The following is a 7,397-nucleotide window of genomic DNA, read 5'->3' on the forward strand; positions in this document are numbered from 1 at the left end:
CCTGGGTTCAAATCCCAGCTCTACCATCTACCAAGCCTCAGTTTTCTCATGAGTAAAACTGGATTAATAATATCCACCTATAGGGTCATTCTGAGCGTTAAAATCGATGACACACTTTAAGTATTTAGCAGAGCACCTGCCAGGCATACGGTGAAGTGCTTCATCAATTGTAATAAAATCATGATTATTCATGTTCTTGCCATTTCATGATACACGTGGCTACTAGAGTCCTTTTTGCTGCATCTATATGTTGGTCCAAAATGTCAGTAGTGTTGAGGTCGAGAAACCCTGAGTTTTGAGGCTGAGAAACCCTAAGGTTACGATAATCATATATATACACGTGATTTCCAAACAAGTATCCGTAGCCTCAGACTCTCTTTTGAGCTCCAGGAGAACGGGCAGCTTCCCCTGGGCCCACCTCAAAGACAACATGTTCACAACTGAACTCTTCCTTTCCCCAAGCCGCTACCCTATCTTAGACTGCCCCTCTCAGTCGGTGACATCATGCTCAAGTCTCCTGAAGCAGGAATCGCTTTCTAGAATTACCTGATTCCTTTCTCTCTCATACGTATCTTTATCAATTAGGACATCAGTTTCCCTCAACACAGACCCAAATAACAGTAGTTTAACCTAATGGGGAGGTTACTTCTCACTCATATAAGCACCTGGGCATAAGCAGCCCAAAGCAGACCCGGAGGTGCCAGGCCCTTTCTCTTTTGTTGCTCTGCCATCCCCTGGGCATTGCCTTTGTTCTATGAGGCTGGAGTAGCTCACCACAAGGCCCACTTTTCATACAGCAGGGATGGTGGAAGAAGGAGGACACATGCCCTCTGTTTATGGACATGATTTGTGCTTATATCCTATTGGCCAGTACTTAGTCATATGGTCACACCTGGCTGCAAGGGAAGTTGAGCAACCATGTGCCCAGATGAAAATTCTGTTACATAAGGGGAGAATGGATACTGGGAGACAGCATTCTCTGCCACTCACCCTATACCCAATTAGTCCTGCTCATCTTTTCTCACAAATGGGTGTGTGGTCTGGCCTCCTCCCTACTTTGGGTCTTCACATTCACGGTACTAGCATCTTCTGGTCTGGACTGTGCTCTGGCTCATCTTTTTTCTCAACAGCATTGTCAGATCTTCCCAAAGGACAAATATGATTACATTACTCTCTTCCATAAAAATATCCATTAGCTTCTTTTGCCAAAAATAAAATCCAAACTCCTTAGCTTGGCCTGTAGACCTTTGACCTCTTGGCCTTCTCTTATTCTGCCCCTAAAGTGGACATTTCATCATTCCCCAAGTACACACTATCCTTTTCAACATTATAATCTTGATCCCTCCTAGTTCCATTTCTGGGATATCTTCTTCCCCACTTTTCACCTATCTTCTGCGTTGAGGAACCATGAATCATCACTGCCTATGAGACCTCCTCCAACTGTCCTACGCAGCTCCTGCTTCTCCGTTCCTTTAAACCTTATAAGCTTGAATTTACCTGAGTGTCTTCTTCACCAGATATGTGCACCATGAAGACAGGGGTTGTTATGGATTGAACTGTTTCCCACCAAAAAAAAAGTGTGTCAACTTGGCTAGTCCATGATTCCCAGTATTGTGTGATTGTCCATCATTTTGTCATCTGATGCGATTTTCCTATGTGTTGTAAAACCTGCCTCTATGATATTAATGAGGTGGAATTAGTGGCAGTTATGTTAGTGAGGCAGGACTCAATCTACAAGATTAGGTTGTGTCTTAGGTCAATCTCTTTTGAGATATAAAAGAAAGAAGTGAGCAGACAGGCATGGGGACCTCATACCACCAAGAAAGCAATGGCAAGAGCAGAGTGCATCCTGAGAAGCTCCTAGAGCTGGGCAATATTGATGACAAGGCCCCTCCCCCAGAGCTGACACAGAGAGAAAGCCTACCCCTGGAGCTGGCACCCTGAATTCCGACTTCTAGGCTCCTAGACTGTGAGGGAATAAATTTCTCTTTGTGAAAGGCATCTATTTATGGTATTTCTATTATAACAGCACTAGGTAACTAAGACAGGGGTCGATCAGATGCACTTTTTAAAAAGTTTTGCATTCTTAAAATTCTGTTTTTATCATGAAAAGCTTCAAACATGCACCAAAGCAGAGAGAATAATATAGTGAACTCCAGGTAGCGGGTCACACACAAATAAAATTTTGCTAAAGATCATTCAAAAGCAGTTGCAGCAGTGTATCGACAGGGAACTGACACAAATTCAAGCTGGATTCAGAAGACGATGCAAAACAAGAGATGTCGTTGCAGATGTCAGATAGAGCCTAGCTGAAAGCAGAGAATACCATAAAAATGTTTACCTATATTTTATTGATTATGCAAAGGCATTTGACTGTGTGGATCATAACAAATTAGGGATAACGTTGTAAAGAATAGGAATTCCAGAACAATTGTGCTCGTGAGGAACCTGTGCATAAACCAAGAGGCAGTTGTTTGAACAGAACAAGGGGACACTACATGGTTTAAATTCAGGAAGGGTGTGCGTCAGAGTTGTATCCTTTCACCGTATTTATTCAATCTTTTTGCTAAGCAAATGATACGAGAAGCTGAACTATATAAAAAAGAACAGGGCATCAGGGTTGGAGGAAGACTCATTAACAGCCTGCGTTATACAGATGACACAACCTTGCTTACTGAAAGTGATAAAAATCAAAGACTACAGCCTTCAGTATGGATTACACCTCAACATAAAGAAAACAAAAATCCTTGCAACTGGACCAATAAGCAACATCACAATAAATGGAGAAAAGGCTGAAGTCATCAAGGATTTCACTTTACTTGGATCCACAAACAATACCCATGGAAGCAGCAGTCAAGAAATCAAAAGATGCGTTGCACTGGACAAATCTATGGCAAAAAAATCTCTTTAAAGTGACTTGGAGGACTAAGGTTTGCCTGACCAAGCCATGGTGTTTTCAGTCGCTTCCTATGCATGTGAAAGCTGGACAACGGATAAGGAAGACATGATGAAGAATTGATGCCTTTGAGTTGTGGTGTTGGAGGAGAATCTTGAATATACCATGGACTGCCAAAAGGACGAACAAGTCTATATCTTGGAAGAAGTACAGCTAGAATGCTCCTTAGAAGCAAAGATGGCGAGACTTGTCTCACGTACTTCGGACATGTTATCAGGAGGGACCAGTCCCTGGAGAAGGATATCATGCTTGGTAAAGTGGAGGGTTAGCAAAAAAGAGGAAGACCTTGACAAGATGGATTGACACAGCGACTGCAACAATGGGCTCCAACGTAACAATGATTATGAGGATGGTACAGGACCAGGCAATGTTTTGTTCTGTTGTACATAGGGTGGCTCTGAGTCAGAAGTGACTCAACGGCACCTGACAACAACAACAACGTGTACTCATCACCCATTAACAATTGTCAATGCAGGACCCATCTTTTTATTTCTATATCTCTACCCACTTAGCCTCTTCTCAAGTTTTTGTGGAAATCCTGGACATCATACCATTTCATCTGTAAATATATCAGTAAGTATTTCTCAAAGAGAAAGTCTCTTTTACAAAAACACAAACGTAATCAAAATACCTAAAATATCATACCTAAAAGAATAACCATAATTTTTTAATGTCATCATATAGCCCGTCAGTATCAGATGCATTATACCCTCAGTGCCTAACCCAGGGCCCACAGAGCTTAGTGAGGGTGCTGGACATATGAACAGCACGCCCCACAGGACCGGTCTGACTGGGGTACAGTGTAAGCACGAGAGGGAGGAGTGTCTGGGAAGGTGTTACCCAGGAGTCCATTAATGATAATAATACTACGTAACACGGTTGCATTGTAACGACGGTGCCTGTTGCTTACAGTGCAACAGGCACTGTACTTAATCCTCACACCACCTAAGAGGGAGGGGTTTTATTAGGTTGAACCGTATGAAATTGCCATTTTTGTCAGTCAAATACAGTCGAATATTAACAGCTTCATATAATTCAAACTTACAGATAAGAACACTGGTACAATGAGAAGTCAAGGAACTTACCCAAAGTCACACAGCAAGTGAGGGGCAGAGAAGAGATTCAAATCCAGAGTGTGCCCCCAGAGCCTCCCTGAAAGTTTGCTCCATGGAAGAGTCTTTTTTATTTTCATTGTAAAAATAAATATAACACAACATTGCCAATCTAACATTTTTCACATGTACAATTTAGTAACATTAATTACATTAATCATGCACCATGGCCAATATCCATTGCCAAATTTCCCATGGAAGATTCTTCAATGAATAAAGCTTGGTTCCTCTGTCCCCCATATACTTATAACCTAGTTGAAACACAAAATATGAACATTGGAAAGCTAAATAGCAGTTCAAGAGATAAACAACAGTTTAATACAATCACGCAAGAATATTTGTGCCCATTTTAAAGATAGGTGATCCAACACAATGTGGAAATTATTGGACAATATCATCAATATCACACACAACTAAAATTTTGCTGAAGATCATTCAAAGCAGTTGCAGCAGTACATTGATAGGGAACTGCCAGAAATTCAAGCCAGATTCAGAAGAGGATGTGGAACGAGGGATATCATTGCTGATGTGAGATGAATCTTGGGCGAAAGCTGAGAATACCAGAAAGATGTTTACCTGTGTTTTATTGACTATGCAAAAGCATTCAACTCTGTGGATAACAACAAATTATGGATAACACTGCAAAGAATGAGAATTCCAGAACACTTAATTGGCTCATGAGGAATTTGTACATAGACCAAGAAGCAGTTGTTCAAACAGAAAAAGGGCATACTGTGTGGTTTAAAGTCAGGAAAGCTGTGTGTCAGGGTTGTATCCTTTCACCACACTTACTCAATTTGTAATTGTGAAGCCAGGCTCTATGAAGAAGGAGGCATCAGGATTGGAGGAAGGCTCATTAACAACCTGCGATATGCAGATGACACAACCTTGCTTGCTGAAAGTGAAGAGGATTTGAACCACCTACTGAAGATCAAAGACTATAGCCTTCAGTATGGATTATACCTCAACATAAAACAAAAATCCTCACAACTGGGCCAATAAACAACATTGTGATAATCGGAGAAGAGACTGAAGTTGTCAAAGCTTTCATTTTACTTGGATCCACAATCATTGCCCACAGAAGCAGAGGTCAAGAAATCAAATGATGCATTGCACTGGGCTAATCTGGTGCAAAAAATCTCTTTAAAGTGTTAAAAAGCAAAGATGTCACTTTGAGGACTAAGGTGCACCTGACCCAAACCATGGTGTTTTCAATCGCCTCATATGCATGTGAAAGTTGGACAATGAGTAAGGAACACCAAAGAAGAACTGACACCTTTGAATTATAGTGTTGGCAAAGGATATTGAATATACCATGGACTGCCAGAAGAACGAACAAATCCGTCTTGGAACATGTACAGCCAGCATTCTCCTTAAAAGTGAGGATGGAGAGACTTTGTTTTATATACTTTGGACATATTGTCAGGAGGGACTAGTCCCTAGAGAAGGATATCATGCTTCCTAAAGCAGAGCTTCAGCGAAAAAGAGGCAGGCCCTCGACGAGATGGACTGACACAGTGGTTGGAACGATGGGCTCAAACATAGCAATGATTGTGAGGATGGCGCAGGACCAGGCAGTGTTTGGTTCTGTTGTACATAGGGTTGCTATGAGTCGGAATCTGCTCAACGGCACCTAACAACACGTAAGAACGTCAAAAGGCCAACTATAATGTTTTGCCAAATGAATGGTTGGACAAGACATTTCTTTTTCTAGAAGCTGAGATGGAGAAAAGACTCTGGGATGATGTGGTCTGAGGAGGCACTCAAGAAGAGGGATTTTGAGCAGGGTATTGAAAGCAGAGGAGAGTTAGTTTCACTGGGGTGGGGGGAAGGTGTCAATGGCAACGATCTCGTTCTGTGTTAATTAACAAAGGTTTGAGACATTATCCACAAAGCCTTGGCCCTCTGTCATCACTTGATTCTGTGTAAACACGGGCAGAGTCCCTGTGGATTTCTTTCTGTCATGTTTCTCTATATGAGTCCACTGGGTATGTCTTTCTGTGTCTTGGCATTTTTTTTCCTCTCTCTGTGCTCCCCTTCCTTACTTTCTTAATATCTCTCCCCATATCTCTGTTCTATAATTGGTCACATATAAATTTTAAGTTTATCTTTTATTATCCATTACACATAGTAAATAGTTTGGTGTGCCCTGCCCCTAATTGAAAATGCAAAGGAATGTAACGTCCCATCTCACCATCTAAAAATCTCTCTTCCATGTTATTGCTCCTTCTTCCTGGCCTTTTATTTATTTATTTATTTATTATCAAGTTAGACATGCCCCTAAGTTTAACAGTCAAATAGTGCTAAAAGACTTATCATGAAAAAAAGCAGCCCCACCTCACCGCCCTCTCATCCCCACTTCTCAGATACAACTGCTTCCAAGTCTTTCACAGCTGTTTTTTCTGGTATGTGCCTCCATGTTTCTAAATGACATGCTTGCACAGCTCTTTCTTGATTTTTCAGTTTTAGATATAACATCTATGATTTCTTAAAACAGAAAATGGGGGCTTAAGTTCTAAACTCCACCCTCACTACACACACTTATCTTCCCCCTCCTCCACCTTCCAGTACACTTGTATCATAATTTTTGGTTCTATTAGAGCTCAATGTTTATAATATGATTATTATATAAATATTATTTACCGATGAGTGATCCAGGTGATAGACTCTGATTATATTTTCTTTCTTGGGAATTTTTTCCCTAGAGTTAATTGTCTCAATTTTCTGTTTAGTTTCTCATGTACCAAAACCAAAAACTAAACCCACCGCCATCCAGTCGATTCCAACTCATAACGACCCTATAGTGACCCTATAGCCACCCTGTAGGACAGAGCAGAACTGCCCCATACAGTACAGTTTCTCATGTACCTATCACTAATTCAATCCCATCAGGTCAGCTTCATCTTTTTCTTGGAGGTATCTGTCCTGCAGCCCTTTGTCCTCCTGTTAACATTCTAGATGGCTGCTCTAGGCTGCAGTGTAGCTGTTGTCCTGGGAGCGCCTTTCACCCCTCTCCCCTGAGCTGGAGCTCCTGCTACTGAGTTCCATGTTCCCTCTTTCTTGGGCTGATTATCCTCTCATTTTATTGGAGTCTGTCTTTCGGTAGCTTTTTGTGAAAGGGCGCTGGGAGGTAATTTTTTTGAGACCTCACATGTCTGAAAATGTCTTTATCATGCTAATCTGATCAATAGTTTGGTTAGGTACAGAATTCTAGGTTTGCAATCATCTTTCTTGAAAATTTTGAAGGCATTGCTTTATTGTGTTCCAGCTTTCCATGATGTTAATAAGTCTGCGGTCATTCTGATGCCCTGTTTTCCTCTCTGTAAGCA

The sequence above is a fragment of the Elephas maximus genome, chromosome 12, assembly GCF_024166365.1.
Source record: "Elephas maximus indicus isolate mEleMax1 chromosome 12, mEleMax1 primary haplotype, whole genome shotgun sequence".
Classification (NCBI taxonomy): domain Eukaryota; kingdom Metazoa; phylum Chordata; class Mammalia; order Proboscidea; family Elephantidae; genus Elephas; species Elephas maximus.